The 22,516-nt window shown below is 48.9% G+C and overlaps 1 pseudogene; it reads left to right on the forward strand.

Moving 5' to 3' along the window:
* The first annotated feature begins 22,021 nt into the window (after positions 1-22,021).
* LOC128114203 (nicotinamide riboside kinase 1-like) lies at positions 22,022-22,516 on the forward strand (annotated as a pseudogene).

Raw genomic sequence — 22,516 nt, forward strand, 5'->3', positions numbered from 1 at the left:
GGGTTGCATTGTGTGGCTTCCCGACAGATAGGGTTGCCCTAGTCAAGGCCAGATCCTCTCTCTGCCGTCAGCTCCAGGTGTGAGCGCTCCACAGGGAAGGCAGGAGGTTAGCAACCAGCAGCCGCCTGCAGAGAGAACTGCACCTTCAGGCCTGGCCTCAGCTCCAGGACCTGGTGCTCAGCAGCCCCTGAGAAAGCAGGCCTCTGACAAGGACACCAGGACATCTGTCCAGGGGCTGGGACAGTGCTCTTGCTGAGGGCCTCCTGGGGCAGCTGGCTTGCCCACACACCTGCCTCCTCAGTTTAACACAGCCAAATCTCTTCCACCTCTGCGGTTCTCTCGGCCTGGGGCTTGACCAGAATCTTAGGACCCAGCCGGACAGTGGTGGCGCACGCCTTTAGTCCCAGCAATCTGGAGGCAGAGCCAGGTGGACCTCTGTGAGTTGCAAGACAGTCAGTGCTACAAAGACTCTGTCCCAAAAACAAACAAAGAAAAACAAACCAAGAGCAGGTGAAACTGAGCTGTGGTGACTGAGGTCTGCCGTGGGCCTCCTGAGAGTGGGAACTTTTAGAAACGGAGCTTTCTGGGTAACAGAAATATTTTATAGGCTGGCTGGGCTCTTAGGGACACAGCTAAAAATTTATTAGAATTGGGCTGGAGAGACGGCTCAGTGGTTAAGAACACTCGCTGCTCCTGCAGAGGGCCCAGGTTTGGCTCCCGGTACCCAGATGGTTGCTCACAACCATTCAATTCCAGGGACCCTGATAACCTCTCCTGACCTCCACAGACAATGCACATGGTACACTTAAACACAGGGAAAGCATCAAAACACATAAAATAAAAATAAACTCAGTTTTTCAAAAGCATTAAGATTCATCTAACTGAATGCTTATGATGTGTACATTATAATGTAAATTTTACCTTTTACCTCTATTAAAACAAGAACAGCCGGGCGGTGGTGGCGCATGCCTTTAATCCCAGCACTCGGGAGGCAGAGCCAGGCGGATCTCTGTGAGTTCGAGGCCAGCCTGGTCTACAAAGTGAGTTCCAGGAAAGGCGCAAAACTACACAGAGAAACCCTGTCTCGAAAAACAAAAAAAAAAAAAAGAAAGAAAGAAAATGAAGGGCAGAATCCATCCAGAAAGCTCTGCAATGTCCCAACAAACACATCCAGGGTCCCCAACATGAATGGAAATGAAACAAGAAAAATGGGGATTTCACGAAATCTCTGTCCCAGCACTTTAAAAAATGCTTTTATTTATTCTTTGATAGTTGCATATACATGTATTCATTGTATCTTGATCATATCCACTTCTAACTCCTCTGCCCCCAACACATCCCCCTCACACCCCCAAAAATCCCCTCACACCCCCACAAATCCCCTCACACCCCCACACATCCCTCTCACACTCCAACACATCCCCCCACACTCTCTCACATCCCCCTCATACCCCAACACATCCCCTCACACCCCAACTATCCCTCTCACACTCCAACACATCCCCCACACCCTCTCACATCCCCCTCACACCCCAACAATCCCCCTCATACCCCAACAATCCCCCTCACGCCCCCACAAATCCCTCTCACACCCCAACACATCCCCCACACCCCCTCACACCCCAACACATCCCCCTCAACCCCAACACATCCCCCTCAGACCCCCACACATCCCCTCACACACCAACAATCCCCCTCACACCCCCACACATCCTCCTCATGCCCCAACAATCCCCCTCACACTCCTATGTCTTCTTTATTATTTTCAACGACTCACTGAATCTAATGAGTGCTGCCTGTAGGAACATGGATGACCTACCCTTGGCCACACCCCCAGAAAAAAATGTCTCCCTTCACCAGCCCCTGTCAACAGCTCCTCAGATAGGATTGAGGTCTCAGGAGCTTCTCCCTCTCCACACTGGAGTGTCCGCTGGCTTGATCTTGTACAGGTCTTACGCAGGGAACTCCAGCTTCCAGAAGATGAAAGCATGGTGCCCGGAGCAGGAAGCCGAGAGCTCATATCCTCAACTGAAAACATGAAGCAGACGGGGCCCACCCCAGTGGCACACTTCCTCCAGCAAGGTCATGTTTCCTAAATCTCCCCAAACTGCAGCACCAACTGGGGACCAGGTGTTCAAATACCGCAGCCTATGAGGGTCATTTCTTCTCAAAACACCACTGGATGTATTTGAGGAGGGGGGTGAGCACTGGGAACCGGGGTGGACAGGAGGTTGGAGGTGTGGGGTGTGAAAGAGAGCTTTGTGGAGACACAGGGAGAGGTGGGAAGGAAAGAAAGGAGAAACTTAGAAAAGATGAGGGGAAGAGGAAACGTTGAGAGGCAGAAGAGGAGGCAAAAAGGGGAAAGAGCACAGAAAAAGAGAAGGCAGTCAGAAAGAAGACACGAAAATAGAAACACAAGAAAGGTGTGTGGCACTGGGGAGGCTGAGGCAGGGGGCTTGTGAGTTTGAAGCAAGCATAGGCTACATAGCAAGACTTGAGGGTATGTGGGGATGTAACTCAGTGGAGTGCTTATCCAGCATACAAGAAGCCTTGGATTTGATCCATGGCATAAGGTAGGCATGGTGATGCCCCCAGCATAAGGTATGCATGGTGATGCCTCCAGCATAAGGTAGGCATGGTGATGCCCCCAGCATAAGGTAGACATGGTGATGCCCCCCAGCATAAGGTAGGCATGGTGATGCCCCCAGCATAAGGTAGGCATGGTGATGTCTCCCAGCATAAGGTAGGCATGGTGATGTCTCCCAGCATAAGGTAGGCATGGTGATGTCTCCCAGCATAAGGTAGGCATGGTGATGTCTCCCAGCATAAGGTAGGCATGGTGATGCCCTCAGCATAAGGTAGGCATGGTGATGCCCCCAGCATAAGGTAGGCATGGTGATGCCCTCAGCATAAGGTAGGCATGGTGATGCCCTCAGCATAAGGTAGGCATGGTGATGCCCCCAGCATAAGGTAGGCATGGTGATACCCCAGCATAAGGTAGGCATGGTGATGTCTCCCAGCATAAGGTAGGCATGGTGATGCCCTCAGCATAAGGTAGGCATGGTGATGCCCTCAGCATAAGGTAGGCATGGTGATGCACACTGCGATCTCATCACTTGAGGGGTAGAGGCAGGAGGATCAGAAGTTGAGGGTCATCCTTGGGTACAAGGTGAGTTGGAGACCAGCCTGGACTCCATGAGATGCTATCTCTAGAAACAAACATTAGAGCTGGAGAGAGAGCTCAACACTTAAAGGCATTGGCTGCTTTTGGAGAAGACCTGGGTTTGGTTCCCAGCACCCATGTGGCAGCTCACAACCACTTGAAACTCCAGGGACTCCAACACCTTTATCTAACGTCTACTGGGCTCCTGCACACATGTAGTACACATATATACATTCAGGCAAATGCACATAAAATAAGTAAATGTATTTTCTTAAAAATAAAGTAAAAAGGCCGGGCGGTGGTGGCGCACACCTTTAATCCCAGCACTCGGGAGGCAGAGCCAGGCGGATCTCTGTGAGTTCGAGGCCAGCCTGGGCTACCAAGTGAGTCCCAGGAAAGGCGCAAAGCTACACAGAGAAACCCTGTCTCGAAAAACCAAAAAAAAAAAAAAAAAAAAAAGTAAAAAGACCCAGTGATTCCTAGATCAGCCTGGGAAAGCTGGATATGAGAGTCTAGAAATTTTCATAAAGCAGAGAACTGTTGATAAAGCAGTAGAAGAAATGGAAACATTTTGGATGGTCTATTCATGTCAGGAATCATGCGAGAATTTTAAAAGCCAGGCTGAGTAGGTCTTAAGAGCTCTATGCTGCAGATGCAGTTTGTGGCGACCCCCAGTGGGCACGCCAGGTATTTTCCCATCTTGGAGGCCCCTCATTTCTGTTAAGAGATGACCACAGCCTGTGGCTTCCTCTCCTGCCTTTGGTCTGAAGACTAAGTCTTCCCATGTTCTGGGCTCCTCGAGGAGGAGGAGCGTAAGAATCAGGTGCTCACTGAAATTTTAACAAGTGGCAACTTGTGAGCTGAGCCAGCCTGTGCAGGTCGTTAAAGCCTCGTTAATTCTGGTGATCACTGAGGCCACTGCACACTGACCCCTGCCCCAAGAGGCAAAGCGTCAGCTCTCACAGCGTTCACATGTGTGAGTAAAACCAAGGGTGATGCTCACATGGTTAAGACGTTCAGGTCATGACACCTTGAAAGTAAAGCATCCAAAAGGGTGGTTGTCGGGAGGAATTTAGGAGGGAAGTGACCACAGGAACTTGATTCATACATTAGTCACGTTCAGCTCTTGCTGACAGAGGCCGGGGCATAACCCACTGGAAGAGCTCCTACTTAACATTAAGGAAGCCTAGGGTGCAATCCTCAGCACACACAAAAATGTCTGGTAGCGGGGACATTAGTGGCTTTCTTGCTATGACACTGGATGAAAAAACTTAAGGAAGCTTGGGTTTATTTTGACTCACACTCCAAGGGTGGGGGAGGCTAGTATCAGGAGCTCGGAGTGGTTAGTCATATCTGTCTGGAAACAGAAGGGAAAAAGATGAATGCTGTTGTTCAGCTGTTCTCTCTCTCTCTCTCTCTCTCTCTCTCTCTCTCTCTCTCTCTCTCTCCTCTCTCTCTCTCTCTCTCGCTCTTTCTCTCTCTCTCGTTTATTATTTTTGTTTTATTTTATGCATATAAATGGCTTGCCTTTGTGTGTGTGTGTGTGTGTGTGTGTCTGTGTGTGTCTGTGTGTGTGTGTGTGTGTGGTGTATGGTGTGTGTGTGTATGCATGCCTGGTGCCCTCGGAAGCCAAAAGAGGGCATCAGATCCCCTGGAACTGGGGTTACAGATGGTTGTGAGCCGCTCTGTGGTTGCTGGGAACTGAACCCAGGTCCTCTACAAGAGCAGCAAATTCTTCTAACTGCTGAACCACCTCTCCATCCTTAGTTTCTCTGTTTTTATTCAGTCCAGGATCCCAGCCCCTGGGATATGCCACCTGAATTTAAAGTGGGTCTTCCCACTTCAATCTTAACCTAGAAACTTCCTCAAAGACGTGCTCATGTGTGTCTCCTAAGTGATTCCAGATCCTGTGTTGACCATCACAGAGTGGGATTCTCTCTTGCCCTAGGTTTCAGGATGCTCTCCTCCCTCTAAACCAGGACTTAATTCACTGGCATGGATGGCTCCCAAACACCAGGCTCTCCTCATCTCCCATAGAGACCACAAACAGGAGAGAGGTGCAGGGTGTGGAAAACAAGAGGCATGCCCATATCCCCAAATTTACAAATTCGGTTCGTGTGTTTTGTGTTTTTGAGTCAGGGTTTGCCTGTGTAGCCCTGGCTGTCTTGAAACTAGCTCTGTAGACCAGGCTGGTCTCGAACTCACAGCGATCCACCTCTCTCTGCCTCCAAGTGCTGGGATTAAAGGCATGTGTTTTTGTTTTTTGAGACAGGGTCTCGCTCACATCTCCAGGCTGGCCTCAAACTCGTTATGTAGCTAGGATGACCTCCAAGCTCCCCTAGAGGAGTGTTGCAAGGATTCCTTCACTGGGGAGACGTAAGCAATGGCTGCCCATCCTTATAAGGTCCCAGTAACAAACCCAACAACAATCCCTCCAAAGTTCGCCCCAGGGAACCAGTGAATATGTTGGGGTTACAGAGTGTGGGTGAGAGGTTGCTTACAGGAGCATGGTGACCCTAATGTTGCTACATGGAAAGTCTTCACCCAGTGTAGATGATGGCTTCCCCATAATAGCATCAGGATAGCCCCTCTCAGTTAATCTACCCTCATGGCATACAAAGGAAAAGCAGCTGAAATCTCAGGCAAAGGCCCAATGACCCTCTCCACACCCTTCTTCTCTGAGGGAAAGTCAACCATCCACAGGGCCCTTTGGAGGGCCTCTTGGAAGAGGAACAACTGATTGACGATGGCTGCTGATTTGCTCAGGGGACCTTGTTCTACAACAATGAGCCACCATGGTTTGATGAGGTGGGTCTAACCTCAGCCATCCTGTGAAGTGAGTTGACCTCTGACCTCTGACCTCCACCTTTGTGAGTCCTCAGGGTTAGTGCTCTGGCTATTTTTGCAGAAGTCCTGGGTTCAGTTCCTGGTACACACAGCCATCTGTAACTCGGGTCCGGTGACACAGCGCCCTCTTCTGGCCTCCATGGGCACTGCACACATGCTGCACACACACAATGCAGGCAAAACACTCATATATACACAATAAATAAATATATATTTAAATACAGTACATTGTTGTTCTCGCTAGTCATCATACCCTGTAATAGCTCAAAGGGCTTCTTGCTCCGAATTTAGCATCCACTGATGTAACTTTTCCCTCCCTCCTCCCTCCCTCCCTCCTCCTTCCCTTCCTCCCTCCCTCCTCCCATTACCGATTAAACTTTGTGTGGGGCCTGGAGAGACGGCACAGCATCTATAAGCATGTGTTGCTCTTGCAGAGGATGCAGATTAGATTCCCAGCACCCAGGTGATGGCTCACAGCTGTCTATAACTCCAGCCCCACCTCTGCAGCCACCAGACATACTTGGAGTACTCGTGCAAGGCGGGGAACTAAGAAGAGGATGCTGGGCGGAGAGGTTTCCTTAAGGGTAGGGCTGAAAATAGGTAAAAGAAAAGTAAAGAGAGGGTACTGGGCAATAGATTTCAACAGGGAGGGGTGGGAGGCTGGGAAGAGGAGAGGCGGGGGGAAGACTAACCCAGACAGAGGCAGTATAAGGAAGCCAAGTGGACAGCCGCTTGCTGTCAGATAAGGAAAGTAAAAAGTACAAAAAATGGAGGAAGATGGAGTCTTGACCCACCGCCCAAACCGGCCTTGAACTCCTGAGCACAAATGATCCTCCTGCCTAGGCTTACGGAGTAGCTGGGAGGGGACACCATCACCCAGCGACTTTAACTTCCTGTAAGGAAGATGCGCCACGCTCCGTTGGGACCTGAGCTTCTGGAATTCTAGCCAAATGCAGAAATAACTGATATGACACATGCCTTTAAAAATACCATAAAGACTCCGTAGGCAGAGCCAGGCGGATCTCTGTGAGTTCGAGGCCAGCCTGGGCTACCAAGTGAGTTCCAGGAAAGGCGCAAAGCTACACAGAGAAACCCTGTCTCGGGGAAAAAAAAAAAAACCATAAAGGACCAGGTGTGGTGGTGCACACACCTTTAATCCCAGCACTCAGGAGGCAGAGGCAGGTAGGTCTCTATGATTTCCAGGCCAGTCAGAGCTATATAATGAGACTATCTAAAAATAAAATAATGCATAATCCCATATACATATGTATATAAAATAAATATACAGATAGATAACAGAGAAAAATATTTCACAAGGAAGCTATGACATCTGAGAACATCCCTCGGCCCCTTTTGGATTTTTGTCAGGTCATTTCTAATGCTAAGGATTTAAGAACACATGGCCTACATATGGGGAGAAGGGATATGTGGGGAAAATAATAAAGTGCCCCCCAATGGAGCCCTTTGTGACTCAAGTATCCATTTATTACAGGAAAGAAAGGCCACAGAAAAGAGTCACTCGGCTCACAGACATTGGGAAGTTAGGAGTTCACCCTGCAGCTCAGGCTGAGACTTCAAGCATTCAGGGGCCTTGGCAGGCAGGAGGAATTCCGGAGCCTGCCTTGTTTTCAGTGAAGAAACTTTGCAGTCTCGCAGGGAAATTGCTAGGGCTGCCGACTCTAGCTATGGTCTGTGCAGCTGGGTATCTTCAAGTCAGGGCAGCTCTGAGCAACTATGGAAACCCAGAGATCTCTAAGTAGCGTAGCAAGTGTGACATGGAAGAATGTCAAACGTTTTCTTTTCTTTCAGTTAAACTCGGCTTCTGCCAAACTCAAGGGACGTTCAGTCTGTCTTTACTAAGCCCTGCAAAGACCCTCGTTGTACACAGGACTGAGGGGGATAAGGTCCAACTTCAATGCCAGGAACAACGGGCTCACCCCTGCCAGCTTCAGGTCCCCACATCCCTCTACCAGAGGCATGCAAGGTGTTTGCTGAACCCCCCAGCTTACCACGTTACGGTCCTTTCCAGAACATGGTCACCTCTGCATGGCACTGGGAGGAACACACAGCTCCTGCATTAAATACCATAAAAGATGCTTGAACATTTCTGGACAGGATGAGAGAGAGAGAGAGAGAGAGAGAGAGAGAGACAGAGACAGAGACAGAGACAGAGACAGAGACAGAGACAGAGAGACTATGGCAACATCCGAAAAGGAGAGAATAAAGGACACACCTTCACAACCTCTGGGCCTGCGCACTTTCACGAGACCTTGAACCACTTGAGGTAGCTACAAAGATTGGCAGTTTGCTTCCAACCACCGTAGCAGGTACAACACTCGTCCTATCTGTCCATGCCATCCCTTTAGTGAGTGCATCCAGCTAACTCCCTGTGAACTCAGGACCCCTTGGCTGCCCCCACCCCCACCACATATAAAGTCTGTCTGTATAACTACGGAGTGGAACCAAGTACAAGTCCAGATGACTCAGCCGTCACGTACTGTCACTACGCTGCCGGGACTAGGGAGAGCAGGCAAGCTCAGCCCAGGCAGAATCACACCTGCTTAGGTGTGTCACCCTGACAAAAACATCTATGCATGCACATTCCAGTCAGTCTTGCATCTATACCAACAAGGATGCTGTGACATTTTCCGGCAATGAAGATTTGACACCTTCCTTATCCGGTATCTTTGACACCTTGGTAAACACAGTTGGTTTTATAGGTGTTGTCAGGACTGCGGATTACCAGACACAGACCGCCCCCCTCCCCAGTCTCTAACACCTCAGTGGAGCCTGCCAGGTGTTAGACTTGAGTTTCCATACATGTATTTCAATGCCTGCCTCCTGCTTCTAGAATGGCAGTTCCTTGAGAACAGGGGTCTGAAGGGGTGTGTATGGGACAGCACAGGTTCTCAGTGATCAGGCATCCATCCATCCTCGGTACACATTCCCCCAGGTGTTGCAGGTTAAGGTGGGGAGATACTGTACTGGGCGGATATAAATGATGGTGCACTTTGTACCGAGGTCATCTTAAAGTCAGTGAAACATGTTTCAGAATGCATAGATGTATGTATGCTTTCTTTTGGTATGAATTCTTCTGTGTTGGTCTTGTTTGAAAACACAAAGAAATTAAGACTCCCTTAAACGAGTGTCTAAATGTGGTGGGAATTCCTTCATCTTTATTACAACTATTTCCTTACTCGTTTATTTTGTTGGTGGGGGGGAGGTCTGCATGTGCCATGCAGGAGTGTGAGGTCAGAGGACAGCTTCAGAAGCCATTTCTCCCTGTCTGCCACATGGGTCCTGGAGATCCCACACGGGCTGCCCTGCTGCGTCATCTGGCCAGCTCACCTCCTTAGGAGATTAGATAGCAGGGCTCAGGGAGTGAGTGACCCAGTCCCTGCCCTCAACGCAGGACAACCAACAGTGATAACACAAAGTGCTGGAATGCTGTAACCAAGGAGTGTGTTAGAGGGATGTGTTGGGGCAGCGGCGGGGCGGGGGGGGGGGGGGGGGGGGGTCCAGCCTGTGCAAGTGCCTGAGAGATCCCCAAGACACAGGGCAACTGACCCCAGGCTGCCCATTTCTATGGCTCTAGGTGCTGCTTCCATGAACCTGCTTCTTTTTCACCCCCGTTTGAGTTCCATGAGACAGGAAAGCCATCTGGTACAAAGTCTGCTAATCACAGTGCCTCGTGCCTGTAACCCAACGGTGAGGCAGGAGGATTGCCATGAGTTTTAAGCCAGATGAGGTGTCTTAGTTAGGGTTTCTACTGGGCATGGCTTGAGCATGTATGAGACCTCAAAGCCCAACTCCACAGTGACACACTTCCTCCAACAAGAGCACATTTCCTCCAACAAGGCCTCACCTTCTAATAGTGCCACTTCCTTTGGGGGCCATTTTCTTTCAAACCACCATATTCCATACCATAAGTTTGTAAGCATATTATAATGCAAAATGCATTCAGGCCAACTTCAAAAGTCCCCATAGTCTATCACAGTCTCAACAATGTTTTAAAGTCCAAAGTCTCTTCTGAGATTCATGCGATCTCTTAACTGTAATTCACTATAAAATCAAAATCAGCCGGGCGGTGGTGACGCACGCCTTTAATCCCAGCACTCGGGAGGCAGAGCCAGGTGGATCTCTGTGAGTTCGAGGCCAGCCTGGTCTCCAAAGCGAGTTCCAGGAAAGGCGCAAAGCTACACAGAGAAACCCTGTCTCGAAAAACCAAAAAAAAAAAAAAAAAAATCAAAATCAAAAAGCAGATCACATACTTCCAACATATAATGGCACAGGATATACATTACCATTCCAAAACATAAGGAAGGGAGCATAGTGAGGAAATACTGGACCAAAGCAAGACTGAAAACAGCTGGGCAAACTCCAGACTCTGCATCTCCATGTCTGATGTCAAAACACTCTTCAGATCTCCAGCTCTGCCGGAGTCCAGCTCCAGATGAGGGCAGGGTCTGAAGATGGGTGGATGCAAGAGCGGCGATGGAGGAATCAGAAATGGGACACTTCTTAGTTTGCAATGGAGGAATCAGACATGGGGTACTTCATTTCATTTTAGGAGAGATGGACAGAGAGGAAGCATACAGGAGTCATCCCCAGTGGGACAGGTCCCAGCAGAGGATGTAAGGAGTCAGAGGGGGAAGGAAGTGAGCCAGGCCATGGAGGTTGGGAGAATCTTGCAGCCTGACTGACTAGCAGCCAGAGTGTTTCTTTATTTATACAGAATTTAGTAAGCAGGGATTCATTCATGATGTTCCAAAACATAGATCATATCATTTTTGGTTTTGGACATGTGTTTCACTTCCTTTTGATCATCTTTTAGTCATCATTAATAAACTATGACAGAACAGAGTTATAATTTCCAATCATTTTCCCTCAAGTTTTGACATCATTACTAAACAAAGTTATCATTAATACTCATTAACCCCATAACCCAATTTTTAAGAATCTAGAGGCATGTGACAGCCTGTTCTCAGGTTGGTAGCTTTGATTGCTTCAAGGACACTAGACCAAAATGAAATCTTCAAGCCACCCTGGGCATTTTGCTATGTCCCAAGCAGTGTATTATTAACTCTTAGTGGTCAGTGCCCAGGAAAAATCCTCATTCTAAAGCTGCTGCAGTTATTATTTGGATTCTGGCATAATACAATCTATGTTCACATTTATATCTTTATAGAATTTGTCTATATGTCTATTCCTGGCATTCTGTTGTTCCTTGGTCATATGTCACCATAGTGGCTCTGCATGATCTAACATTTCTAAGAGAGGGAGGTCCTGACATCTCAGTCTTTTATCATCTTTCCACTCCATACTTTGCTCATTAATATGTCTCTGTGTAGGGCAGAGTTGTATGCCACATAATTTTCTAAGTGTACAGTGGGAAGAGTCTTGCAATCTGAACTGTGGCCAACTCCTCTAGCCCACCAGATCTTGTTGACCTTTTTAGTTTACTTTGTTTTGAATATCTTCTTCCAGTGTAAGTATAGGGACAGACGTTTCAAGAATGTCTCATAGCCTCATGAAGAGACCTCTGGCTTCTTTATGTGTCACCATCTCCAAGGCATAAGGAAGACCTTCAAGTAGATAAGGATATCTCCCTAAAAGTGTGTGTGGTGGGGAGATAGTATGTTCAGGACTTTCCTGGGGAAGCTTAGAAGAGCATTCCTGGGAGAAGGCATAAATGATTTATAAGAAATTTTCCATCAATCCAGTATCCCCCAATTGGACAAATATTAAAGTCCCTCATGTATGCAAGAGGTGGAGATGAAAACCAAAGGTCGCATGGCGGCTCAGCTGGATCTTTGTCCAGCAGCTGTGCTGGCTTTATGACTTCTGATATTCCCAACAGATATGGCTGTGCCACAGCTCCATTCAGCTTTGTTAACTGCAACACACTTCTTTCTCTTGGGCTGGTTCTGCTCCCTGTTAGCAGCTCTTCTTGGCAGGTATCCTGTGACTCTGGTGTCTCCAACATTTTGGGGTCTCCAAAGTAATCCAGGCTTCAACTTCACAGCTTCATGCAATGACCTTTCTAGGCCTCCATTCAAGGACACCCATGACACATGCCTGGCCTCAGCAGCTTTCCTTAGTCACAGAGACAAATTCCATAGCCCCTCTCTTCTATCCTTAACTCCATAACCATGGCCAAAGCTGCCAAGTTCTGCTGCTTACTGGGGCTGGCACATGGCCCCCTCATTCAATTATATCTTCACAGTCTTTCTGTTTTCGATGGTTACCTTCACTTCCTAAGCTTGGCGGTCCTCAAATTGGATCTGCAGGCTGATTTTGAACTCAGAGATCTTTCAGTTACATTTTCATCAGCTTTCTGTTTTTGATGATTTACTTCACTGCCAAGCTTGGCTATTCTGGAACTCGCTCTGTAGAGCAGACTGGCCTCATACTCAAAGATCCACCAACCTCTGCCTTATGAGTGCTGGAGTTAAAGTTATGCATCACCACACCTGGCTCTAAGCTTTTCCTTAATCCCTTTCCACAAGCTGAAAACTTAGCTGAGTGGGATCTTGCCCTGAGGTCACCACTCCCTTTATTCCATCTCTTACTATTTATCTCCTTGAACACAGGACTTAGCTCCATTCCCTTTCCTGGTGCTCCTTTTCTCCTCAAATATTTTTCCTTGCTCAGCTTGCTCCTTTTTATTATGTATCTTCATTAGAGTTAACACTAGTAACCATACAACAGTCTGTACTAAGCTGTTTTAGGGCTGGAGAGATGGCTTAGCCGTTAAAGGGTAGGCTCACAACCAAAAATATACTAAGCTGTTTTGAGATTTCCTCTGCCAAGGGAATTAATCCAAAACTCTTCACTTTAGCCTCAGGCAGACTTTCCAGACAAGGGCAAAAAACAGCCACACTCTTCACAAAATATCATAAGACCAATCTCTAGGCCACATACTAAAATGCTTCTCCTCTGAAACCTCTTGAGCAAGGCCCCCACAGTTCAAATCACTCTTAGCACAACTGCCTTCCATGCTCCTACTGATATAGCCCACTAAGCAGTGCTTAAAACATTCCACTGCTTTCCTAACCTAAACTCTCAAAGTTCAAATTTCTCCAAACAAAAGCATGGTCTGGCCTATCACAGCAATACCCCACTCCTGGTACCAACTTCTGTCTTAGGGTTTCTGTCACTTTGAAGAGATACCGTGACCATGGCAACTCTTACGAGGAAAACATTTAATTGGGTGGCTTACAGTTCAGAGATTTAATTTGTTATTGTCATCACAGGAAGCAAGATAGCATGCAGGCAGACGTAGTGCTGTAGTTGACAGTCCTTACTTGATCCAAAGGCAAGAGGAAGTGAACTGTCTCATTGAGTGTGGCTTGAGCATATATGAGACCTCAAAGCCTACCTCCACAGTAATGCATTTCCTCCAACAAGACCACACTTACTCCAATAAGGCCTCACTTTCTAATAGTGCCACTCCCTTTGGGGACCATTTTCTTTCAAACCACCACATTGGGCTACACAGTGAGTTCTAAGCCAGCTTGGGCTGTATAGTGAGGCCCTAGTAAACACAACAACAACAAGACTAAGCTGAGAGGTGGTGGCGCACACCTTTAATCCCAGCACTCAGGAGGCAGAGGCAGGCAGATCTCTGAGTTCCAGTACAGCCAGGGCTACACGGAGAAGTCCTGTCTCGAAAAGAAATGAAAGAGAGAGAGAAAAAGAAAGACAAAGACAAAGACAGACTAAAAAGTAAACATGCAAAGCTGAAGTTGGGTGTGGTGTACACGTGTTAATTCCAGAATTCAGGAGGCTGAGACCAGAGGCTCTCAAGTCTGAGACTAGCCTGGACTTTGTAACAAGAACTTGCCCAAAGGAGACAAAGGGAGGGGTGAGAGGGAGGAGGAAGGGAGGGAGGTAAGACTGAGGCTCAAAAAGATTAAAAACCTCACAGTGAAGGGAAGAGCATCTAGTGTGCTCTAACTCCACATCATTCTTGCTTCACTTGAACTGAATCCGGGAGATGGACAGCTCCATCACCTCACAGAGCCTTAGAGGCATGACGCCTTCATCCTCTTCTACCTCACCGAGCCTGGGTCTCCTGCACTCCCGTGCTCTCCCCTGCCACCCCACCCAGGTCTACCACAGACAATGAGGGACATGCTGTCAGTTTTGACACTTATGTCATGCACTGGCCTTTGATAACATTCTGGTTTTGCTGTTTCATTTTTCAGGTCAGGGTTTCTCTGTGTGTGAATGTTTTGCCTGCATATATGTGTGGGCACCATGTGTATGGCAGGTGCCCACCGAGAACAGAAGAGGGTGTTGAATCCCATGGATTTGAGTTACTGATGGTTGTAAGCCTCCATGCAGGTACTGGGAACTGAGGATCAGTCCTCTGCAAGAGCAACAAGTGCTCTAAACCACTGAGCTCTCTCTCCAGGCCCCTGGACTGTTAAAAACCTTGAGAAGTTAAAATAATGGTGGACTGTTAAAAAATCCATGGAGCACCCACTGGGAGCTACAGCTGCCCCATGGAGCACCCACCAGGGGCTACAGCTGCCCCATGGAGCACCCACCAGGAGCTACAGCTGCCCCATGGAGCACCCACCGGGGGCTACAGCTGCCCCATGGAGCTGGCAGTTTTCTCTCACTGGGACAACAGACCTATTCTTTCTGGTTGCCATCAGTATTCACTCTGGGTGTTTATCTGCCTGCCGCTGCTTCAGTGTGTGTGAATGGCAGCACCCCAGAGCTGCTGACGGTTTAGAAAGTGGCTAGCAGAGTCAAGTCCCAGGAATGCCACGGTTGATGAAAACAAAAGGTAAGATTGTTAGGTTGGCATGGGTAAAGATTTAGTCTGAATATATGCTCGGCATGCAAAAGTAAATAGTGGAGGAAAACATGCCACGACAGTCAAATAACTATGGAAACAGTATCCATGGCAGCAACCGCAGGCCTGAAGCTGCAATCAAGACGGCTTGCAAACCCCAGACCAAGTGTGCTCAGGAGCCCCCTAGTGGCATTATCTGGGTAGTGGCCCAGGGATCAACACCTCTCCTAAGAATTGATCTCATCGAAGTCCCCAAACTCCCTTTCACACCCCAGCTCCCTCCTTGACAGGGCTTGATGGCATGTAGACGCAACACACATCCACTGTGCTATAAGTGGACTTATACTGACTGACTGTAAAGACCCCACTGGGTGCATAACACCATGCATGCACCACTAAGAAAGGAAGATAATTATGACAGCCAAGGTGTTCGGCCATCCGATCACCAGACCAGGTCAGCTCAGGCACTCTCTCGACATTGCCAGTAGTCTACAGTGGAGGTATCTTTGTGGATTTCTGGGTATCTCTAGCACTCTGCTTCTTCCTATTCCCCTGGGGTCTTCATTCATCATGGTCTCTACCTCCCTGTTCTCCCACTCTGCTCCTGATCCAGCTGGTACCTCCCGCTGCCTAAGCTCTCTTTCCCCCACCCCCGCCCCCAGTTTGCTCATGAAGATCTCATCCATTCCAGTGTCTAATGGAAGCCAATGCAGAGATCCATGGCCGAACCTCAGGTGGAGCTCCGGGAGCCCAATCGGCGAGAAAGAGGAGGGATTGTATGAGCGAGAGATATTGAGAACATGATTGGAAAAAGCACAGGGACAAATAGCCAAACTAGTGGAAATGCATGAGCTGTGAACCAAGAGCGGAGGAGCCCCCATGGAACTGGACCAGGCCCTGGATAACTGGGACAGTTGATTAGCTTGAACTGTTTGGGAGGCCCCCAGGCCGTGGAGCCGGGACCTGTCCTTGGTGCATGGGCTGGCTTTTTGGAGCCTGGGGCCTATGCTGGGACACTTTGCTCAGCCTTGGTGTAGGGAGGAGGAGACTAGTCCTGCCTCAGTCTGAGTCTTTCAGGCTGGGCTGACTCCCCAGAGGAGAACTTGCCTTGGAGGAGGTGGGAATGGGGGATGGATTAGGGGGGAGGGCTGGGGGGTACGAGGAGGGAGGATGGGGGAATCCGTGGCTGATATATGAAATCAAGTTAATTATAAAATAAAAATATATAAAATTTTAAAAAAAGAATAGAAACTGGAAAAAAACAAAGGAAGGTAATCAGTCAGGCTAGTACATGACGCTGGTGCTGATATATCGGCACTTGGAAGCTGTTGAATGTGAAAATAATTATGTTTTATAACTCACAAGATGTGATAAGGGACTCGTGAGTCACTTAACCCCGAGGCCTCACTTCCTCACTCACAGCAGTTACACCCCTTAGCCACCCACTCATTCTGTACACCTCAGGAAGCACTAACCATGGGACAGGCCCTGACTTTAGCACGAAGAGATCAGGAGTGCAGGAGCATTAAGAGCACTGGCTGCTCCTCCAGAGGTCCCAGGTTCAGTTCCCAGCACCCCCATGGCTGCTCACAACCCTCTGTAACTCCAGTTCCAGAGGATCCAACACCTTCTTCTGGCCTCCAAGCATACATGTGGTTCACAAACATGCATGAAGGTAAAACACCCACACACATAAAATAAAAATAAATACTTAAAACCAAGACAAGACAGTAAAATAGCCAGGCATAGTTACAAAGATCCTTAATCCCGGGGCTGGAGAGACGGTGCAGCGGTTGAGAGAACCGATTGGTCTTCCAGAGGACCTGGGTTCAATTCCCAGCATCCACATGGTGGCTCACAACTGTCTGTAACTACCGTTCCAGGGGACCCGACACCAACACACACAAAATAAATAAAAAGGAAAAGAGGCCTTGCAGGAGAATCCCTGTGAGTTCGAGATACTCACAGCCTGGCCTACATAGCAAGTTCCAAGACAGTCAGAGCTACACAGCGAGACCTTGTCCCCAAAACAAACAAATAAAAACACCAAAGTACCTGTGCTATGGTTTCCACGGCAACCAAGGTCCTAGCTTTTCTGTCCTTGGATCAAGAACATTCCAGAATTTTTCTTGATACCTATAGGTTTAAGCAGTATCATTTTCTATATATAAACATCTAATCCAGAATAAGATCATTATATATTTAAACATTTAAAATATAGGTCTTCTAGCTCCTTGGTGATGACAGTGAGCTGGAGTCTGACACACACCCACAGACCTGAGCAGAAGGCAGGCTGGTTTTCTGCCCTCGGGTTGAGGGGTAGGATAAGCTGGGTGGGGACCTGTAGTCCCCACATTTTCAGGACAAAGGCTGTGTGATTCTGGCTAAGCAGGTGGGAGCCACGCTAGAAAGCAAGCTAATCCTGTCTGATATGGCTACCTGAGGGTATGAACAAGCCTAGGCAGAGAGAAGCTGATCTCTCCATTCCTGGGCCTGTAGGGGTAAGAACGCTGTTAGGAGGGAGGGCCTCCTCCACAGCAGGGAACTGCTGCTGAATGGCCAGCGATGTGTAGGGAATGGGGGCTCAGAAGAACCTGTAGACGACCCAAGTTTGGGGCAGAGATCTGCTGCTCTCTTGTTTGGTTTTGAGACAATGTGTCTCTATGTAGTCCAGGCTGTGTTCAAAATTTACAATCCTCCTGCCTCAGTCTTTCATATGCTGGGATAGCAAGTATTAGGAACGAGCTTTAAGGGCTGGGGTGTAACTCAGTGGGTAGGGTGCTTGCCTAGCATGCTCAGGCCCTGGGTTCAAAACCTAGCACTCCATAAACCCAGTATGGTGACACATGATTGTAATCCCAGCTCTTGGGAGGTAGAGGCCGGAGGAGCAGGTGATGATGTCAGCCTTGGATACATATGACTTCAAGGACAGCCTGGTCTACATGGCACCCTGTCTCAAAATCCAGTATTTCTTAACACAGAGAAGAGGCATATTGAGGAAGATCCTAAGATTCCTGTGTAATCCACATTGATTCTTCTCTAATAGTGCTTGCTTTTAGTGTGGATCTAAAAACTCAGGGCCAGGAGCTGGAGAAAGGCTCAATCAAAGCAAATGCATACCGCTCTTACAGAGGATCTGAGTTCAGCTCCCAGCACCCTTCTTAGGTGGCTCCCAGCCATCTGTAACTCCAGCTGCAGAGAATCTGGTGCCCTCCTCTGGCCTCCAAGGGTACTGCACTCTCATGCACATACCCACAAGCAGATACACATGTATATTTTTTAAATATATTTTTTAAAATAAATCTTTATTTTAAATGTATATTTAATAATTTATTTTATATTTATATTTATTTTATAAATATATTTATAATTTATTTTAAATATATGTTTAAATATATTTTTAAAAATCCTCAGGGGCATGGGGACTGAAGTGATGGCTCAGTGATTAAGAATACTGGCTACTCTTCCAAAGGAACCAGGTTCAGTTCCCAACAACCACATGGCAGCTCCCAACTGTCTGCAACTCCAGTTCCAGGGGATCCAACATCTTTACACAGACACAACAATGCACAGAAAAAAATAAAAATAAATAAATAATTTTTCTGAAAGTCAAGACACTCTGAGTGTGCTGGTGAAAACCTGCATCTCAGCACTTGGGAAGCAGAGGTAGGAGGATTGCCTTGAGTTTGGGGCTAGCCTGAGCTACATAGCATAATCCTGTCTCACAAAGGAAAGAGAAAGAAAAGGAAAAACAGCAAACAAGCTAGAAGGGCCAAAAACGAAGGCTCTGCAAGTTCTAAATGGACCCCCGGCTTCTCTTCAGGTGGTCGGACTCTGTCTCCTTTGACTAGATGGGGAGACAGCTAGGGGTTCAAACAGGACAGAGCATGAGTGGGCAGCGCCTTAGCAGATGAGATTGTCCGTGGGAAATCCTACGGGCAGGGATTTCCACAGCCGAGTCTCAGCAGGGATGGGGACACCAAGTTCCTCTGGAAGTGGAGGAGTCTAGAGTGCCTAGTTGACAAGCTACGACCCACACCCTGCCTGACCCCACACGGCTCAGGACCCTGCACTCCACCCTGGTGATTGGTTTGCTGTCTGAAGCCTGCCATGGAAATCCTGGTAACCAGACTGAGACTTATTTAAGATTAAGTAAAAGTGTGTTTCCACTCCTCACCCCCACCCCATCCCCACCCCCACCCCAGCCTTCTCGGCTCTTCCCAGGCAGACCTGAGAACATGGCAGCCAGACCTGGCCCAGGAAGACTGATGCAGAAATGCCCTTTGAGGAGAGTGGCCAGGCCAAGTGACACCGCAGAGCCTCCCGCGAGGGGTTCCAGCGGGGACTGGGCTACTGTTTGCTTCAAACACACTCCTCAGATGGAGACCAGGGCTTCTTCCCATTTCACCAGCCTCCTCAGCACAGGCAAAAGCCTGCATCTGGGCAGCCTCCATTGACTCCCGTGGCAACAGCTGGTGTTAACTGCAGGTGCTAACTAACTGCAGGTGCTAACTAACTGCAGGTGCTAACTAACCGCAGGTGCTAACTAACCGCAGGTGCTAACTAACTGCAGGTGCTAACTAACTGCAGGTGCTAACTAACTGCAGTGCTAACTAACTGCAGTGCTAACTAACTGCAGGCGCACGGCTTCCCCATGACAGCTGCGTCACACCCTCTCCGCTACACCAGCACTCAGTCCAAGCTTCACCCACAGGAGCCGTCCTCCCTCCACGGCCCACGGGAGCCGTCCTCCCTCCCTCCACGGCCCACGGGAGCCGTCCTTCCTCCCTCCACGGCCCACGGGAGCCGTCCTCCCTCCCTCCACGGCCCACGGGAGCCGTCCTCCCTCCCTCCACGGCCCACGGGAGCCGTCCTCCCTCCCTCCACGGCCCACGGGAGCCGTCCTCCCTCCCTCCACGGCCCACGGGAGCCGTCCTCCCTCCACGGTTCCGTCGTCGAAACCCATCCTCTGCTTGGTTCCCCTGCCCTTCTCCTCTCCGGCACCCATTGTCCTTTTTGGTCTTTTTAGATCTTAAGATGTGCTTAGCATTTTCTTACATACAATTTTGTCTATTTAATGTTGCATGCCTGTGTTCTCAGTACTTGGAAGGCTGAAGCAGGAGGATCTCTGGAAGTTCGAGGCTAACCTGGTCTACATAGTAAGTTCCAGGCCAGCTTGTACTGTAAAGTGCGATCTTGTCTCAAAAACAAAAATCTCAAGCCGGGCAGTGGTGGCGCACGCCTTTAATCCCAGCACTCGGGAGGCAGAGCCAGGCGGATCTCTGTGAGTTCGAGGCCAGCCTGGGCTACCAAGTGAGTCCCAGGAAAGGCGCAACGCTACACAGAGAAACCCTGTCTCGAAAAACCAAAAAAAAAAAAAAATCTCTATTTAGTTATGAAGGATATTCTCCTCCCCCTCAGTGGAGACTGAATACCAGCTGTTTCTTCTCCAGAAACAGTTCCTCCACCCATTGCAATGCAGGGAAGTCCCTGGGAACCACACCCAGACCTCGGCTGAATATACCAGCTAACAGGCAGGCAGGGTAGCACACGCCTGTAGTCCCAGAACCGAGGAGGTAGAGGCAGGACGGTCAGGAGTTGGAGATCATCTTCAGCTCCATGGTGAGCTAGAGGCCTGCCTGGGCTACCTGAGAATGTCTCAAGAACCCCCAAATCTGGGACAGGGGAGATGTCTCAGCTGGTAAAAGCGCAAAGCCTGCTGACCTGGGTTCCATCTCTGGGACTCATGTGGTGGAGAGAACTGATTGTTCAAAGTGTGTCCTTGGAACACACACACACACACACACACACACACACACACACACACACACACACACACACGGTTTCTAAAAAGAAATCTGAGACTTGAGAGATGGCTCAGAGGTTAAGAGCACTGGCTGCTCCTCCAGAGGACCGGCGTTTGGCTCCCAGCACCCACAAGGTGGCTCACAACTGTGGGTAACTCCACTTCCAGGGGCCCTGTCGACCTCTTCTGCCCTCCATGGACACCAGGCACACACGTGATTTTCATACATGCAAACACACAAAGCGTTCACACACACACACTAAAAATAAACATTTAAAAACAAACAAATCCAAAAATCAATCGAACAAACAAAAGATGCCCACCCAAGGATCCAAGGTACAGTCAGAAGACAGAAGTCAAAACGTGACTTGAGCCGGGAACATTTGACACAGATTGTCGCTTAGTAAGCGACGGGGCGTAACTACAGCTATGTAAGAAAACCCAGAAGCCTTCCCGGGGCTGAGCGAGAGGACCCACGGAAAGTGAGTTTCTGCACCAGACTGCGGGGCAAGCAGCAGGAGCCCCTGGCTGGCAGATGACATCACTTCTATCCTGGGGTCAGTCTGGGGCGGGTGAGGCAGAAGTCTGGACGGGCGGCAGGAAGCCACTTACTGTATGCCAGGCCCAAGGCACTCAGAGTCCCTGTCTGGGCCAGCGCGTCGAGGGAACGCGTGCCCTTAGCACGCAGCTGAGACCCCTGGCTGTCGCTGCGCTGAACTCTGACAGTTCGAGCCCCAGCAACCACCAGGAAGCCAGCGTTCTTTCCTGCGGCAGCGTTCTTTCCTGCGGCAGCGTTCCTCCAGCGCCCTCTGCTGGCATATCTTAGTATTGCGCTGGCTGCAAAAGACAGCTGTTAGAAGATGGATTCGGAGCTGAGAGGCAGCTGGTGCATAGGCACGGATGCCACGTGATGAGAGCCGCTGATAAGGATGAAATGCAAGGTTTGGAAACACAGAATTAAGAGAATTTGGTGAGAGGCTGGAGAAACGGCTCAGCAGGTAGTTCTTCCACAGGACCCAGGTTTTATTCCCAGTATCCACATGGAGGCTCACAACCACATGTAACTCCAGTTCCAGGGGATCCGACATCCTCTGCTGGCCCCTACCCGCACTGCCCATAAAACATTCATACATGTAAAAATAAAAGATAATCCTTACAGACGGCCTCAGGGGTTACCTTAATCCAGGCAGCCCCTCACAGTTGTGCCCAGGGGTATATCGCCTAGGTGAATTTAGCCCCTGTGGAGGTGGAGTTGGTGGATAAAATCAAGGAGTGAGCCCTGGCCAGAGGTGTGCTTCAGACCCTTCTGCGGCCTGCTCTGCAGCCTGTCTGGAGAGGATTCGAACCTGTTCCAGAAATATTAGGAAGATGTAAAATGATGAAATTATTTCATATTATGAAGACATCTGTCCTTGGGATAGGTGGCATGACCAACGGTGGGCCACAGCTCTGGGTGAGAACAGAAACACCTTCCCAATTGCAGCATACTATCTCAGGATGACTTCCTCAAGCCAGAGTCTGAGACAGACAGAGATGAAAACGGGTCTTTGCTGTATGATGTGCTTGAAGCGCTTAACACAGAAAAACTGGTGCCAGCCATTTCGTATTGGATGAAACCCCAGGGCGCTCTGTGGGACCAGCAGCCGTGGAAAGTGCTCAAGGGGTTCCCATTTTAACTGTCCAAGGTTTCCTCCTCTTTAATGATAACCACTGGGTACCATATGGGACAGAAGATACTTTCTGACCATTCCATATGAAGAATTAAGAGGAAGAGGAGAACAAGGGTGTGTGACCTCCAGACCCTCCAGGGTTCTTTGATGGCCACGTGTGGCCCATGTACCCAAAGCACAGACAAGAAATGAACAGAGGACCTCTTTTCTCAGGTGTATGA

Source organism: Peromyscus californicus, unplaced genomic scaffold, assembly GCF_007827085.1.
Source record: "Peromyscus californicus insignis strain IS unplaced genomic scaffold, ASM782708v3 Scaffold_19__1_contigs__length_69161282, whole genome shotgun sequence".
In the NCBI taxonomy this organism is placed as follows: Eukaryota; Metazoa; Chordata; class Mammalia; order Rodentia; family Cricetidae; genus Peromyscus; species Peromyscus californicus.